The following is an 18705-nucleotide window of genomic DNA, read 5'->3' on the forward strand; positions in this document are numbered from 1 at the left end:
TAGTGCCCATCTTTTCTTGACTTTCTGGATTTTCTTCTCTCTGTGTTTTCTTGACCAATATCATGCCATATTCCCTTTGTTTATGCCTTACAGTGCTTGTCTCTTTTCACCATGTAGGAAACTAAACAAAATTCCTTGCTACAGAAAGAGGGCTCTGTCTCTGTCCTTCCCATTTGAGGGTGCCATATGCCCAATTAAACCCTTCTTTTCACCTTGTTGATTATTTTTTGTAAAAGATGCAGACATCCAGAGTGTGCAGACTGAGCTAAAGAATTGAGGTTGGACCTGAACCAGCAGAAGACTCATTGTTCGAGTCATGTTGGTACAGCTTGAGCAAACACTCAAAGCAGCTGGTCAGCTCCAGATGGATTTCATCTCCAGTCAACCGTTACATGCAACCTTGCTTCCAGTACCTTACCTCTCTCTCTGCCCAGGCCCTCAGTCTATTATAATTTTTACAGCAATTCTCTTTCTCATTTCCCATCTTCTTTTGAGTAGTTAGATAGATTTTGTGGCTATTTCTTCTTTGGCAGGAGAAATGGTTTATTTATCCCTATCGTCTTTTGAAAGGAAGAAAAACAAGCAAGAGAAGAACCCCAGTGAGCTTCCCTTCTTTTAACTTCAAACCCCTGCTTCTTTGTTACAGTGAGGAAGGACAGAGCAGGGAGAAAAACAGAAAGTGAAAGCAAAACTGTACTTTACTATGAAAATGGAAAAAGAGAAGAGAAGAGAAGAGAAGAGAAGAGAAGAGAAGAATTCCATTTAAGATCAAGATAAAAATAATTTCACATTTTCCTGTGTAAAATTCATCCAGTAGCATTTGAATGATGTGACAATTCTGTCATCAGTGAAGTTCTTTTAGCTTTGGAAAGTGTTTAGTTTAACTTTTTCTTATATTATTTTTTTTCATCATCGAGTACTAAGCAGCTCTGTTCTTTTTTATATCTTCTGACAGCTCTAAGCCAGCTTTTTCTTCTGGGAGTTGAGCCTGCATGTGTGTTAGTACACTAACTGTGCCTGGATCTATCCTCCGTGACGCCAAATGGCAGGAGCCTGAGCAAGCAGAGAACCTTGGTGCTTGGGGCAGGGTGGCAGCATGCAGACCGCCTGCTGGTCCCGCTCCTGGACATCTTCCAGCTCCTGAATGATGACTGGGAACTGCTGGGGGATGCACTAAGCTGGCACAGGCCCAAACTGTGCTGTAATCAGACCATTCTTGCAGTTTAGCAGTAAGGATGATTGCTCCTTCCAGGACTCGGGACCCTTTCCAGGTACTGCTAGACCTAGCAGTATAGACACAAAAGGAGAGTATTCATGCTTTTCACAGAATCATAGAATCACAGAATTTTTGTAGGTCCACTAACTGCCCAGCACTTAGAAGTGGACTTTAGCTGTTGAAGTTATAAGAAATTCCTTAGCTAGTTTTCAGAAGCAAGACAGCCTCTTTTCTGTTAGACATTGTGCAAATTTCAACAGACACTTGAAAGAGTGAGAGAAGTGGGTTTGTGACCCACTTCACCCTGCGTGATGAATGTATAACTGTAGCATCTCACCCAGCTTGCAATCTCGTGCACCAATCCTTGCACTTTATGGAAACAGTCACAGGAGTAATGTTGCTGAGATGCCCAGGCAAACTGGGTTTGGGCCGAGGATGCTTCTTCCAAATCATAAATCTGTGAGACATCATATCAATTAATTAGAAGAGATCCAGGTTGGGAAATGCAGTTCTGACCTGACCATCATCCCCTGTATGGCTCAGCATGGGATGACTTGCTCTTTATTTGAGTTAATCCTATGTTTAGGTAACTGATACTTAGATATCAACCAGGAAAAATCAATGATCTCCTTGCTAACTATGTCATGCAGCAGCATCTCCAAGAGTCAGTAGTAGCCATAAAAGTCCCCACTCTCCAACATGGGCCAGAGTCAGAGTTGAATAAATTAATCTCAAGTTTCAGTTTACTTACAGCCAGAGGTTGAACAAGGTGGTTTCACCAAGTAATTGTGCTGGCCAAGTTAACTACTAATTAACCTCCCGTCAGATGATATCAAACCTCGGTACACAAGAAACAATTTCCGTAATCGTCTCAGTATTTTTTCCTAGTTGACTTTATTGATTCCACAGTGAAAAAGATAAACATGGCAGGATTAGGTTGCATTTAACATCCATTGAGGAAATAATTCTTCGTTCTGCTTTCATTCAGATCTTCAAGAAGTCCTACATCTCTGTGAATATATTTTATTTCTATTTTTAGCAGAAATTAATACATTCCATACTGCTGTGACAAGGCCCACATACTTTTCCTTCGGGTAATCTCTGTTCTTCTTTCTCCTTCTCTTCATATTCTGTTGATAACATTTTATTAAACAAGTTTTGAAATAAGATTTTACCTCCTTCTGGCAAGGACAACACCTTCTTAGTTGTTCTGAGAAGTGACAGGCAGACTTTTTCATAGTTATAAATAACTCATTCAAACTATTCTCCTTTCTGATGTAAATAACTGTTACTCCTTGTACTATATTAGTTAGTATTTGGGAGAAGGGAATAGTTTACAAAGTTGGGTTTCTATGGTTGCTTCTGCCACCAAATTCATTGAAAATGTTAGATCTGCAGCTATTTGTTGCTTCCTTCTGTCACTAAGTCTTTCTGCAATGCAGTGGTATAAAATAAGAACACAGTCACTTCCTGTGTCTGCACCAGAGGCCTTTGAGGTGACCTTTTCAAAATTACAAGCTAGGGTGGTCTGAATGCCACCATTAATTCAAGTTAGCCAAGAAACTGCAATATATGTCTCCTTGTACACCCAGCATGGACATAGAATTCTCTGACTGCTGAAGTCCTGGAATCCCAGGGCTTGTGTGGACAAGTAGTGACCAATTTTAGCGGTGCCCCCGCCATCAGTGGTAGCAGGTTGTTTATCAAGTTATTTTGAGAAACTCATGGGAAGTCAACGCGCTGAGAGGGATCTTCAAAATAGATGTCTGTCACGTAGCATTCGTAGAATTTATTGTCTGCCAGTTACCAGGCTCAGTCTGTGATCCCTGCTGGCAACATCAGACTTGCCGACGGGGAGATTAAATACTAGTTTTGTAATTAGTGGGAGTATTACTTTGTTTTTATTGCAGTAATGCATAGAGGTTCCAGCAGAGATTGAGGGCCTCTCTGTGATAAGCATTAGATTTATGTACAATAATAATTAAAGTTCTTGCCTCATACTCACATGAAGGTCATCTGAAGGATGCTGAGAGATTTCAAAACAAATAAGGCGATTATGAAACGGATCCACCTTGAGCTGTTCAACTCCCAAAGTTGCAAGATCAAGTCAGGACCACACACAGAGCTCCCCCTCTCCATGTTGTTTATGAATGGTTTACAAGGGGTTGTTCCCAGGGGGTCACTACCACAGGCACTCCAATATTATACCCACTTCTAAAACGGCCTCCACAGAATCGTTATTATGAACATTTTTTTCAGATGTTATAAAATAACGGCTTCACAGTGAGTTAACTACTCTCTAGCTTAGTTGGATAGGGAGCAATATAATTTATGTGCTCTGAGCTTTCTCATGGATTAAATTTATCACTTGGTCAGTGGAAGTGCCCCTGTTTGACAGATGTGGGCCATTATTGAACAATTTGGCCTTCAAAACAGTGACTGTATTTGGAAAAGTACTTTTGGCATAGCCAATCTCAATTTTAGCAATCCATAATATAACGTAATGCCTTGGGAGACCTTTCTTACATTGACAAAGACATGGAATAGGCTACTCCTGAAGACATTTTAATAAATGAGATGGTGAGGGCAATGTCAGTAGAAAAAAATGCCAGCTTGTGCTCTTCCACCACTCTCTTCTCACTAAGATGATGGCTTCTGTCAGTCCCTCCTGAAAATAATTCAATATACCTACTTAAAATCTTACAAATTATGAGTCATGTTGAGACAGAGTTGAGGGGCGAGAATGCAACACTAGGGAGGTGAGAAGTCTTTGGGTTGTTCTTGGGGATGAGGAGTGCTCAGGTGTGACCTTTGGGCAAAAGTGAGTGGCTGGGAATCTGCTCACAAGCTATCTTGCAAGGGGAGACATGGACAACATGGTAATTTTAAGACGGTGTAGTGATCCAGAAGACTTGTCAAGTACAAATGTATTTGTATGTACAATGGCGATAGGTAAGGAGGGATACACATTTGGCACAGACCTTTTGGCTGAGCAGTCCAATCTATAGATGTGCCATATAGAGTGCCATGTCTGTGTCACATGAGGTTATTGGAAAGGGGGGGAACGGCTGCTCCCTCTGGTATGGAGGGCTCTTCAGCCATGGATGGAAAAATACAGGAGAGAGCAAAGATTTCCCTTTTTTTTTTTTTTTTTTTTTTTTTTCCTTCACAAAAGGACGTGTTTCTGATGAGAAGGGACAGGGAAATCCAAAAATTAGTGACCATGCAGAAAATAGCAGTTTGTAGTTGTGGTGGTTTTATCCAGATGGGCAGTTGCGCTCCACCACAACCACTCTCACTCCGCTTCCTCAAAGGGAAAGGGAGAAAATACAATGAAAAGGGCTCAGAGGTTGAGATAAGGACAGGGAGATCACTTAAAAATTATCGTCATGGGCAAAACAGAATCAGTATAGGGAGATTAATAAAATTTATTGCCTATTACTAACAAGCTAGAGCAGTGAGAATCGAAGAAAACAAACTAAAACCACCTCCCACCCTCCTGCTGCACTGACCTGGGTGGCTGCAGGGCTGTTTTTCCCAGCTGCTGTTGCATGCACGTTTTTTTTCCCTTCCCTAAGTCTGCTCTCACAGAGGTGCAAACAACATTGCTCATGGCTTAGCTCTGGCCAGTGGTGGGTACCTTTGGAACCATCTGAAACTGGCACTGATCTGACATGAGGCAGCTGCTGGGCTCTTCTCACAGAGGCCACACCTGCAGCCCCTGCTACCAAAACAGTGCCACATAAACCCAGTACAGTAGTGTTGACAATAGGGGATGGAGAAAGTGAAGAAAAAAGGGAAAAGATCTTGTGAAAAGTATTCTATAATATTCCTTCAATTTAATAGTTAGGGAGACGGTAAAACTGGGAAGGGCTGGAAGGAAAGAAACAAGACTCAAGGGCATTAAGGCTAGGCAGAGATGGAAATGAACAAGTTGCTGTAGACAGGGACAGGGGAGAATGTGCTGACATAGGAGCATGTACAGGCACAACCTTGTACTTACAGGAGACATGTTTGCTGAGCCTGTGACCAACTTCAGTCTTGGTTTGGCCAAGAGCTCTCTAGCATTCACCTTCTCAACCCTGGTGCTGAATTGGAAGGGCCTTTTCCTTTCTTTGTGAAGTCTGCAGCACTTGGTGGTCCTGGCAGCCTCTGCTGGCTGGCTGGAGCATTATCTGGCCTCGTCAGTGGATGCTGAAAGTGCTAGGCCACAAGTGGTGTTGGACGGTGGGCCTGATCATCTTAGAAGTGGCTCTCCACCAGCTCAGCAAGGCATGTGGTTGAGTGTCTGGCAGGAGATTTGAGCAATTGACATGGGGTCAGAGCCCCTTAGATGACGTCTCATTCTCATTGCTCTTCCCCAACCCCCATGAGCAAGAACAGCATACTGGGTTGGCAGATGGGGTGGAGAACAAACTCAGGGTCTGGTGGGGCATTTTGTGCTGGGGTCCCACATGTGCATACAGCAAGACAATGTGTCTGGCTGTGTGTGGGGATATCTTGGCCAGCAAGCAGTGTGATTGCCAGGAAAGTTCACTGCTAGAGGCCACCCAGCCAGGGGTGGTCCTTCAAAGGGTGGTATGAATGTTAGCCTGAATGTTTCCTCTTCTTAAGGGTGACCTTAAGAGCCAGATGTAATCCTTTTGTCACCCTCCCTAGGGTTCAAGAAGAAATTAGCAGCTTTTAATGCATTTTGCTGCTCTGGTTAAAGTTTAGGTGCGGATTGGCTGCAAACATTTCTGAAAGGGTGAAGTTCATGCATGCATTTAAATGTCTTTATACATTCCCAGACTCTGTCCTTTTTTTTGCCTATCAGGATCAAGACCAGAGAATTTCTAGTGACTTTCATTAGAACAAAGGACTAAACATATTTTATATCCAAGCAGTCTCTGCTCATGACTGTTGGCTAACATGAAGTCACCGCTGGGATGGAGCACAGCAGCCATTTTGTATGCAACAGATCTTACCAACAATTTTGAAGGAGTGGGAGAAGTGGCAAATAACTTCCTTAATTGAAAATTATGTGGGAATTTCACAGTGTGCAGAATATAATTAACCACACTGGAATGTGGCCAGGGAACCAAGGTTAACACCGCTGTACTTGCAAAAGTGCCACTGGTAAAAGCAACACCTCCTGAAAACTTTAGAACTTAATCCATTTCTATAAAATAAATAAAAGGCACATCCCTGAAAGGTGGTGTACAACTTTTATTTATATTTGGCCATGCATCCATCACTTACAACTGAAATAGTCAATCACTGCTATACACTAAAATCAGAAGTATATACAGCTCTTAATGACATATTTTTTTAGTGAATCAAAGTTGAGTTAGTATATTGCATTATGCCAAATCTTTATAAAATTGAGCCAAAGTCATCTTATGTATGCAACACATTTTATCAAATGTGTAAGAAATATCTGGAAGAGGAATATTGTTTATATAGAGTGAAGGGGGAAAAAGTGAAGTTGGCAGCATATCATGCAAAAATTAGTTCAGTAAAAGGGGAAAAAAATCAAGCTACGTGCCAGAGTTTCAGTCACAGTCAGATGAGCTTTTCTGAGCTTGCAAGTACTATACAAATGTGAAAAACACGCACTTGGTGCAGGAGGAAGTGAAGAAGGAAATAGCTGATGGAGAAGTCAGGGCTGTTTATGCCAATGGTGACGCTGCAAGTCAGCTAGAAAAAAAAGCAGCAAGAAATGAACTCATGCTTCAAGCCAGGATTTCTCTTGCAAGTTGCTGGAGTTGTGTGGCAGATCTCCTAGGCCACTGCATGGGACAGCTGTGGGTCTTGTGGCACAAATAATGCTGTTTCTTTAACACAGGGAGCTCAATTTTTGTCTCAGTTACGACCCAAAAGGCCAACCAAAACTCTACAGAAACCAAAAGCTGCATTTCCTTGGTGCAAAACCTCACTTGATAATGCATGCAGAATTGGGCCTGATGTGAATGCCCCTCAGAACTGGTGCAGATGGGCACAGTGAGACTTTAAATTTTCAACCCTCAGGCCTTGGGACCAATGATGTGAGGAGAGGAAGACCTGTGACCTAAGAGATTATGAGGGTGACATTTTAGAAAGTGAAAAGAAGGGAAATTCCCAACAGATGTAGGAGTGGTGCACCTGAAGAGATACCACAGGGTGAGAGCTGCTGGTGAATAAATAGGTCTTTGTGTCTCATGAATGCCTCTGGTAATGTTCTCATTCTGCCCTGGGGTGAAGTGGACCTCACTGTTGGTTGTTGATTTACACATGTGAAAAGCCAGATGGCAATACTGGCAATAGACTAGCCATAGAGCAGTTCTTGGAGGGTGGAGTGACAGGGCAGGCACATTTGGAGCTGCGGTTGCTGCCCCAGTCATCATTTCAAGGATCAGGGTCTGGACATCACTAATTCAGGGTGAATGTACATGTAGGGAGATGCACTTTGGGCTGGGAGAGTTGAAACCACAGGTGACACTTCCCAATATACAAGTGGGGTGCGGAGATGTCTAGGAGCTCACCTGGGGGCTGCTGGCTCTTCCTGGGGGATTTGGGTGCACTGTAAATATTGTATATCACTGCTTGGCACTGTGTGAGCAACAGCACCTAGAAGAAGACAGCAAGGAAGAACTTGCACAGTTGCTCTGAGAAGAACCTCTGAAGCCTTTTTGAGTAAAATGTGACCTAAACAAGGCAACTCTCCTGCTGCTTGATTCCCAGCTTGTTCATTAAAATAAGATTCTGTTTACAGTCTTTTAAACTAAATAGTATTGCATCAAAGAAATATCTGGAACTGTCATTAATATCTCTAACCTATTGGGAACAATAAGACCCTGAATATTGACTGACTGCTTTGGTCAAAAGGTAACAGTGCATGGCTCCGTGCCTTGCTGCAAGAGTGTTTGCTTTTTTGTGTTTTGCATTCAGTGGTTGAATGCTTCAGATTTCCCCGGTGTAGATTGACCCTGCTCTTTCTTTTTTTTCTTTTTTTTTTCTTTTCTTTTCTTTTTTTTTTTCTTTTCTCTTTTTTCTTCTCTTCTCTTCTCTTCTCTTCTCTTCTCTTCTCTTCTCTTCTCTTCTCTTCTCTTCTCTTCTCTTCTCTTCTCTTCTCTTCTCTTCTCTTCTCTTCTCTTCTCTTCTCTTCTCTTTTCTCTTCTCTTCTCTTCTCTTCTCTTCTCTTCTCTTCTCTTCTCTTCTCTTCTCTTCTCTTCTCTTCTCTTCTCTTCTCTTCTCTTCTCTTCTCTTCTCTTCTCTTCTCTTCTCTTCTCTTCTCTTCTCTTCTCTTCTCTTCTCTTCTCTTCTCTTCTCTTCTCTTCTCTCTTTCTCTCTTTCCTACATTATAAAGCTTTTAAGTTGCTGATGGAAATTTCTGCCCTTGTGTATGAGGCCAAGTGTAACATCGTCATGCCAAATAATAGAGGGAACCCCATCAGACCCTTAAATCAAGCAAATTATAGTTCTGTGCTTTAGCCTCCTCCATCACCTGACACTAAGGAGGTGGCTACCAGGAGCACCAGCATCTGGCAGGGTGTAGAAGAAAGGTTAGGAGCAGATTTGGGCCACTCTGCTGAGCCCTCTCTGAGGCAGGGTTGGGCTGTGGGGATCCCCACCCCACCAGCAGGAACACAAGGAGGATTTTGAGACAGAGCACAGCTTTAGCAAACCTCTACTGAGCCAAAAAACATCATGAACCACCCCAAAGAGGCTAAGCCCTCTGGCTGGGCTGGGTGATGGAGGGAGTCAAGTGGCTGGAAAACATTGCTCAACAGTTAAACCCAGCAGCGAGTGTCGAAGCAGCCCATTCTCTAAACACAGCATTTCCCTGCAGCCTCTGTCAGCTTTGCAGGGAGGATTGCCTTAGCAGGAGCTGCAGGGACACTGCAGAAGATCGAGGCACGAAGGAGGGGATTGGTATGCATCCCAGAGCGCCCAGACCTGGAGTCATTGCTCAGGCAAAGCTCGTAGTGACCGGCCCCTTAATGCAATTTCACTGGGGCTTTGAACGCGATTTTTACACAGCATCCTTCTCTCTGACAAATCCAAAGCCTTTCATCAGTGATGACTGGCACCAGCCCCCTGTGGCTCCTCTTGGATTGGATTCAAGCTGTATGTTGTTTCTTGCCATAAATCTTTCTTCCCTACTCCCCTGCCCCCTGGCCCCCTCCCCACCTTTTAAATTCTTCATTGATTTAGTGCCCCCCCCACTCCTCGAGGCTATCAAACAGCTTTTCCCCGAGTGCTTTTGGTAGCTCCAGCAAAATGGACTTGGAAGAAAAATGGTTCCACGCTGAAAACTTGAAGCGCTTATACACGAGCTCTGTATATAGATTGAAAAGCTTTGAGTTGTTATAGCAGCTGTCCCAGCTGAAAAAATGTCAGGGAGTGGGATCGTTTTCTGTGTATTTTATGGACAGGGAATAGGCCAGGTTCCCTGGTATTTGAGTTACTCTGGGGTTGTTCAGCCAACCCCTACACTTTGCAGGATAGTAATCGGATCCCCAGTGCCCTTGAAGTATGCTTGCACTCGGTGTAGAAAGCAATAGCTTCATGCCAAGTGCTAAATGGACTTTTAAGTACGTAAGCCATTTTCGTTCTTGTAAAATCTAGGTTTGATTCTGTAAAAAGACTTGCACACCTTTCTTTTGGGGCAGTTCGATGCAATTTTTCTCTGGATAAAAGCTGAGTGAACCATTTTCAGGGACTTTATTTTTTTTTCCTGTTTGCGATTAAGAAAGGATTTGGTTATAAATAATTATTTTAAATTGGTCAACCGCACTTGGAGCAATATATTGCAACCACTGGGTCGTTTGCACTTGCTTTTCTGTTTGGCTGGAGTCTTTTACAATATTTAAGGCCAGAGGGGACCATTAGATCAGCCAGACTGACCCCCTGTACATCACAAGCCATTAAATTTCGCCCAGTCAGCCTCCTACTAAGCCCAATAATGTCTGAGCTTGGCTAAATCGCAGAACCCAGAAACGTATCCAGCCTGGATTTGAAGACATCCAGGGACTCAGACTCTAACACTCCCTTGGTAGTTTGTTCCAGTGGTTAAAAACTGTGCCTTATTTCCTATTTGAATTTGGCTGGAAGCTGAATCCAGACGTTGGTTCTTGTTATGCCTTTCTCTGCCAGGTGACAGAGCCCTTTGGTATATGGTATTTTCTCCACGAAGGAGAGAAAATCACATCCCAGCCCTTTTTCTAGCTTTTAGAAAAATAATGAAAACAGATTGTGCTATACGATTTTCTCCCAACGAATCAGTTTATTACTTTTTAAAGCATTTTGAAGCCCTCTCGGCATCCTTTCAGGTATTTGACTAGCCTTTTAAGCAGATGAATGGCAGAACTGAAGGGTTCTTCTTTCTGCCTTGCCAGAATACAGGGAAAAATTTCTAAATCCTAGGCCTGTACATTGGCCTGCTGTGAACATCCTTTTTTTCTACCTGTTTGTGGGCAATACCCTGGTCATCTGTACAGGGATGGAGTGATTGACCTCCTGGAAAACCGTTTGTTCCACTTGGTGCATTTTCACCTGTGAGAGGTTTAAAAAAGTTTCTGGTTCTTCAGAGAGCTCACACGGGAGAAGATTGAATCCCTTAGAATATCCAGTCCAGCCAAGGACTTAAATCCCCATCCCTGTTACCTGAGTAAGGCACTTTTGGGTGGATTTCCCTGTTGTTTTACCACTCATGTTAGAGCCATGGTGCTAATTCATCATCCATGACAATCTGACTGTATGAGTGCCCATATAGCAGCTAAATATTGTCATCATACTACAGAGCTGGAGCTCTCTGCTCCTTGGGGACTCTGTTCAACTTAACCATCACATAGTTATGACTTAAAGCCATTTAATGAGAAAATTTGGTGAAAAAAATTAAAGATCCTGAGGGCTCTCATGCGGTCCTGTTGTCCCATATTCCCTGTCATTAGGTGCGCAGCTCTGCATTTGGCTGCTTTAAAGCATTCTTTATTACTCCTAAACCATCAGTGAAAGGTGAGCTGAAGAGTGTCCAGCTTAGCTCAGATCACTGAGGAGTTCTCCGTCAGGTGCACCCATATGGAAAATTTGCCTGCTGATAGCTACTTTTGGATATGTCATTTACCCAGTTGGTCCAGTTACTGCAACCCTTTCTGACTGCATATATTGCTAATTTTAGGGGGCTGAACACGCCCTAGAAGTCCATGTGCAATTCAGCTGGACACTTAACAACCTTATAAACGCTGGTTTGACTTCACTCATAGGATGGTGAGACCTTTTGCCTGTGAAACTGTGCTGACTAACAATTATTATATCCTCATCTTCCAATTCTTCATTGGTAGAATCACTCATTATTGTCTGAAATGTCACCTAAGATTAGTATACAGATATCCAGGTAGACTTCAGCTTTCTGGGCCATGTGGTCTGCCCCTTCTGTGTTTTGCTACATCGCTGTGTGCTTTGAGTCTCTGGAATGACCTCAGCACTCAAAGAGGCATCAGAATTGAATATAAGCAGGCCAGTTGGTGTCTTCAGCAGAAGTTTAAGGATTTTTAGGTGTACATTGTGTTGTATTCCTCGTATTAAAAATGCGAGGAATCTTCTTCTTCTTAAAAATCTTCAGAAGATTTTCAACATCTTTCTTGAGATGGACTGAAATGCTTCTTATCATATTGATGTGATGTGAATATTATTCACATTTCACCATGCTTTCCACATGTAGGACAGAACTTGGTGTCAAATATTTCTGCCTCCCTGCATGTTTTTCTGCAATTCAGATATCATCTAGAATGATTTTTTTAAATACTGCAAGAATTCATGTTTCCTAAATGTCTTCTATTATTAATATTAGCCCTGAAAGCTGGCTAGCTTGTTCTGATGTCTCTGGTTTTCCACATCAGTTTTTCATATTTTGGCTTTTAGTTTATATTAATTGTTCCTTTCCTTCCTCACTCTTCTGTAATATATTGCTCCTTTATTTCTAACTTCAGTTTTCCCTTCACCAGAATGGTCTTTTATTCAATGTTGTTATCTTTCTTTATTATGAAACTATGCTTTTGTCTATCCCAGTAACTTCTTCAGGATCTCAATTTACCATCTATATTTTTTTTTTTTTTTTTTTTTTCTTTTTTTTTCTTTTTAATTCCCCGACAATATTACTTTTAATTTTCTTCTTGTTTGGAAAGATCTTCTGTAGTATGAGGCAAGTTTTGTATGCATAAGTGTGTCTATATAGAATTATATTTAAGTAGATTACTGGTTGATACTGCCTTTTTTGGGTCCACACTGATTGTTTTTTGATCAAGGCTGTGGTTTTTTATTAGAAAATTGTCATTGGTACTTCAAAGGAATCCCACTGATGCCTTGCCATTGGGAGTGTGGGATAACCTGCCTCCATCTGCTGAACTGGTTTTCAGACTAGCTGTCCTGTTCTCTGCTTTGATTCATTGGTCTGTCAGAAACTTTCACCTCTTTTTTACAACTCACTGCTGGCTGCTTGCTTTATGGGATTTGTCACCTGAGTCAGATGCTCTTAAAAAAAAAAAAAAATATATATATATATTAAAAAAATCTTGCTCAGAATTATTTGAAAAAGGGAATGAGCTATGCAAGATATTCCTGTGGGACAAGCGGTGACCCAGGCCAGGAGGAGCTGAATGAAGATGACTTTGCAGCTCCTCCTCCCTCCCTCTTTTGGGCCCCTCCAGCTTCATTGCAGTGGAGCAGTTAGACACTTTTCCCACAATCCCTGCTATGACATTTAGCTCATCCTTCATATTTACTGGGCCACGTGTGAGCTCCCTTATAAGAATAATGAGAATAAATACCCCATGCAGAGTCCTGCATATAAATTTCCATACTGGCTTGCATCTTCACTTATCATTCTTTCTTGTTATAAACTGTAAAAAGTGCCTGGATCTAGACTGCGAGCAGTTCCCCTCCTGCTACTTCAAAAGAGCATGTTATTCATGTAATGAACAGGCTTAATGCTGGACTTGACAAAACACTGGGAAATACACTGTTGGGCACAATTCTGAACTGGCAGGGAACTGGACTGGGTGACCTAATAGGGCTCTTTCATCTCCAGTTACTTACGATTTTCAGTGCTAATTAAAACCTCACTAGCTAGTGGGGAAGAACATCACAGCCAATTCAAATAACTTCTGTTAAAAACTTTCCTTCTGTTTATTTTTTCCACTTGCCCACTTCAATTTTATACACATATCAGTTAAAAACACCTTTAATTACAAAAGCATCCAGCTATAAAACTACAGGACAAACAAACAAAGCCATTTACACATAGCAGCTTGTAATAAAAGTGCAAAGGCCAGGAAATAAATTATTTGGCTTTATTAAGGAAAAAGAAAGTCATTTCTCTGGTACTAGAGCCCTGCAGTACTACCCAGGTTTCCAGGTGTGCTGGGGGTATGGCTGTGCTCTCAGCTCACCTTCTGTCTGAGATCTCCCCCAGCTCACGACAAATCTGGACACCAACATTAGTCCAGTGGTGACATTTTTTCCCTTAATAAACCATTCTTCAAATGTCTGCTGAGCAACTGCTTCAGTTTGGTGGCTTGCCAGGGAAGGGTAGCCCAGTCTGGTGGCCTTTGTCCTTTTTTTCATGTGTGATAGATGCCTGGGGTGTGGGCAGGTGTCTGGGGCTCAGCTTTTCCTGAGCCCTGGCAGGATGAAGAGGTCTTCTGCTTGAAGAGCACCTGGAGCAGCCTTGCTGGCCATGACTGCTGTATCAGTCCTTGACTCCATCGATGGACATGCTGCAGCAATGAAACACAGGCGTCTGCCCTCATAGTCTCAATTACAAACTCAAATGATTTCTTCTGGTGTCAAAATCTCTGGGAGGCTAAATGAGACCCTCAAAGAAAATGTCAAAAATCTTCAATTTTCTTGTGAGGACTTTAGCTATGAAAGAGACATTAACAGTGAAGGGAAGAAGATCACAGAATAATTTTGACTGGGTAGGACCAGTGAAGGTCCTATGGTCTAAGCTCTGTTCAAAGCAGGGCCAGCTTTGGAGTCCAACTCCGTTAAAGCAGGTTATTTAGGGATGTGTTTAGTCAAATTCTGAGTATCTCCAAGGATGGAGGCTCCACATCCTCTCTGGCAACTCATGCCATGCACATCTCCCATGTGGAGAAATCTTCTTCCGTGTTAACCAAATAGATTTTGCAATGTGTTGCTACTTGTGTCCATTTTTCCTTACCCATTCATTGTCCACCTCTGAGAGAAGTGTCAAAATAAATAATAATAAAAATGCAATAATAATACACCATAAAAACCATAAAATAATTCAGACATCCAGTTTACTACCTGGAAAATATATATGTATATAAGAATAATATCCTTGAATTGTTGTTGTCACTACAGTGAGCACTATCTAGGAACAGACTAGCAGTATTTTCTTTCACCTTACTAAAGCGAATGTTTGCAGGAGAAACTGAAAAGTGTGATATCAATTAAAAACAATACAGAAGATTACAGTTGGTCACAGTAGATGATTAACTTTTATTTCCACGAGTGATAGCTGCCTTTAATCCAAGGGTACATTCATCAATTTGGACAAATTGATGCAAAAAAATATACATATTTGTTTTAAAAAATCATCTCAAGCTGGTATTTTTTGGACATCTTATTATAATGCATTCAGACTTGTAAATCACTCTCAGCTCCTTGCAGAGAAAATCCAGTAGCAAAATTAAATATTGCTCCTTTAAAAGAAAACATGTCAATTTCACATATGTGGCCTCCTGACCTTTTAGTAAAAATAGCTATAGTGCATTATCCCACTTAACCGAAGTCCTTTGCTATAGCTGCTACTGATGGGGAGATCCTTGATTTTGCCATTCCTGTTGCTAGCCTGTGGGGATCACAGGCACAACAAATGAACAAAGACACTGCAGAAGTTTGGAATCTGAACTCCTTTTGGTTGGCATGCTTCCTGTTTCATCATCTGTTTTCTACACTGCCAGACAAACTGATGCAACACTTTGACAAGGGATGTCTTCTAGGCAGCAGGCTGGGGCATGAACTACAGAAGGTACTGTCTAGGGGTTTGGTACCACTATGGTTGGGATTCATCCCAACCAAACTCCCTTCAGGCTTGACATGGAGAAAAAGGTTTCTTCCAGGATGGGATTCATCTTATCCTAATGCAGACCCCTTACACAACTTCCAAGAATTGCCCCCCAAAAGTGACCATTTCTGCAGGGGACCCAAGTGGTGGTTCACGCTTCTGAAGTTAGCTGAGATGAATCTAGCCCTGGTGACCAGCTCATGACTCTGCATGGGAAGAAGGCAAATGGGAACACTGCCCTGCTTGTTGTGGTGTGCTGCCTAAGACTGTCAGGTTAGATAGGCTATGATTTTTTGTGAAGGGTCAGAAACAAAAAAAGGAGTGAAAAGCTCAGGTCCACATGGGAAAAAGAGTTATTTCATTATCTGCAAAAAGGGGAAAAAAAAAAAAAAAAAAAAAAAAAGAGAGAGAGAGAAAAAGAAAACTTTTATTCAAGCCAGACCATGGTGATAGTTGCAAAATATAATCTTTGTATTGGATGTCTTTTTTTTTGTTTTGGGGGGGTGGGGGTTGAATGTGAAACAGTGAATGCTCTTTTTCAAAAGAGGTCATCAATTTTTTTTTTTTTTTTAAAGAGTTATCCTTCTCCCCCCAGAAGACATTGGATTAGCCAAACTCAACCAAAATTCATTTTTGCTCTCCTGAAACAAATTTGTGTCTTGTCAAATAAAAATATTGCCTGGCTCTGACAAGGAAATCCCAAGGGAAGTGGAACATATGGAATGGACATCCTATAAGAAGATCATTTTCAGACAGAGGTGCTTTTGGAGAGGTGGAGTACTTAGTGAATATATATGGGAAGCCTTCATGTGCATGGAGTACTGTCAACTGTGGATAAAGACCGAGGCCACATGGAAAAAATCAAAGCTTATTTCAGGTGTCAAGAAACAGCAGTGGATTTTTTAAAGAAGCAGTGGATTTTTTTGAGCTTTTGGAGATGAGTGCTTCAGTACAGAAGGTCTTGCAGACCAGCAGGGTGAGCTGGTAGAGGTGTTCCATCATGTGGTGAGGTCTTCAGACTGTCGGGTGAGTTGGTAGAGGTGTTTCAGTGCACAGGGTCCTTCAGACCCTTGTGTGAGCCAGCAGGGGAGAGTTGTCTAACAGCAGGGATCAGGGGCTTAAAAACTGTCTAAATGCTGTTGTGGATCCTGTTGGTGATTTCTCTGGGACTCCGTTTTCTTCCTCAGAGTGGAAGTGGTGGCCTTCCTGACTGTGTGGGGTGAATTTGGTAGAGATTGTGCTCCCATGCTAATGGAGTTGGAGTCATATGGGTTCCTTGGGCAGTGGGTGCTGTGTCAAAGCTGCAGAACATACTGGAGTGCACTTGATAAACTGAATGCTTTTGCTCAAGATAGATTTAAAAATAAAAAAGAGAATGGAGAAATCTACTTTTTCCAGAGAGATTTACTTGTTATGAGTGGCATAGCAAACCAACATATCCTGAAGGTTCACTGTGCGGACACATGGGACTGCAGATGAACAACAGTCCACTGGAATGACAACTGTATCTTAAGACATGTAACATACAATTTGTTTATATCTTGATTTTCTTTTGTTCCTGCTACTTTTTTTTTTTTTTTTTTTTTTTTTTTTTTTTTAACATCGCCTGCAACTATTCTATGTGGTTGTGTAGAAAGTAGTATACTCAGAATGATGGATTTGTGCATCTTATGAACAGGAGTAGGGAAAACAGGTTGGAAATTACGTATTAAATGAATACATGTTTGAAAGAGAGCAAAACTGGAAAGAAGCTTATATTAGAGAGCATCCATATTAAAAGGTCCATTTTTGTTTCACTTTATTCTGTCTGTAGATACTACTGGATGGATTATAATTATCATTCTTACAAAACAGTTTCTCTTTCCGATAAATTTTGGGTCAAGTTGTTAATATCAGATGTGTGGAGATGGCCAAATTCTGTAGAAATATGAAAATCAGAAATTCGATGGAAAGAAAACATTATTTTTGTTCCAGGATGTGGGCAAATGCTTTCGGGTGAAAAAGAGCTGAAGGGCAAGAAAAGTATACATTTTTGGCATGTCCCTCCAATATATCCATTGATTTATGTCAGGAAGGCAACAGGATACATTCCCATGACTTTAAAAACTCGCATGGGAAAAGGAGAACATTTTCATTTAAACTGAGAAGATAGAGTAAAACCTGCTTGGAGAGGGTTCAATGCTGTTGCAACCACTGAAGTGTGAGCAGAGGTAAGAATCACACAGGTTGTCTCAAGAGCTTTGTGTGCTTTTTTTTTTTTTTTTTTTTTTCCCTTTCTTTCATTTGGATGCTGAGCTGGACATAGAAGCCGCACGTTTTAATATTGGTAGCGTCTGGCTCCAAACCAAGACACGTCCAAGTCTGCTCATCTCTCACACAAATCAGGATGTGTAACATTACCCTGACAGATGTAGGAAGAAATATATCTCGCAGTAATTTTTTAAATTTTCCACAAAGAAATTGAGTTGTTCTGAAAGTGGATGTGACCTTAACACAGAGCCTTTCAGAGAGGGATATCTTCAGAGCACAACAACGGGCCAGGCAGCCACAAGCTGGCTGAATCTTGCCTCGCTGCAGGTGATTTGACATGGAAAGGGGAAAGACCTACCTTTTGTTTTACAAGGTACTTCTTCTGGTGTTCCCATGCTGCATGTCTCTGAATTCACAGCTTCACAGTGGCCACTTGAGTTGATTTTGGACTGGAAGACAGTCTATATTATGTCTGGGACAACTGGGCATACCCCAACATAAATAGCTGTTACACGTTTTTAAAGTGTTTTACTAGAGGACAGGGGATTTGAAGGAGGGAGAAGGGTTGATTTCGTCCAGAGAAATGCTCTTTTACAGCCTGCAGCCAGCTGGATGCTTGATGGGCTGCTTCAAATTGGAAAGAAGGGAATAAAATAATTATCCTTCCCTAAAAATTAAGGGTCCTAAATTGATTTCACTTAACTTCCAGCCTAAATGGAGTGACTTATGATTTACGGCAAGGTGAGATCAGAATCAGGCCTGAAATCTTGTTTTTTCTTTTTTTTTGGAAGAGCTATTTTCATCCCTAGATGTCATGGACCTTTCTGGGTCCCATCTGTTCAGGGGTGTCTGCAGCATTACTCCATAGACAGGGTATTTTTCTGGGCAGAGATTTCATTCCACTGATGGTTCACCAGCCTTAGCGATACTGAACTAATACAGTCTATTTGACTACACATTTTGGGGTAACTTGGCCAGCGTGTGCTTTTCTATGGTCTTTAAAAGAGAGTTTTAGTGGTGGTGCTTGCTTATGAGAGCCAGATTTCCGGCCCTGAAAAGCAGCTTGCTCTGTTATAACATGCTGCTATAGATCTGGGAGTTTCCTTTATACTGTTTCTGTGTCTGATGTTTGATGTGGAAAGGACATCAAGTTCGTAGGGGAAAAATATATACAGATCATCAGTTT

The sequence above is a fragment of the Aythya fuligula genome, chromosome 1, assembly GCF_009819795.1.
Source record: "Aythya fuligula isolate bAytFul2 chromosome 1, bAytFul2.pri, whole genome shotgun sequence".
NCBI lineage: Eukaryota > Metazoa > Chordata > Aves > Anseriformes > Anatidae > Aythya > Aythya fuligula.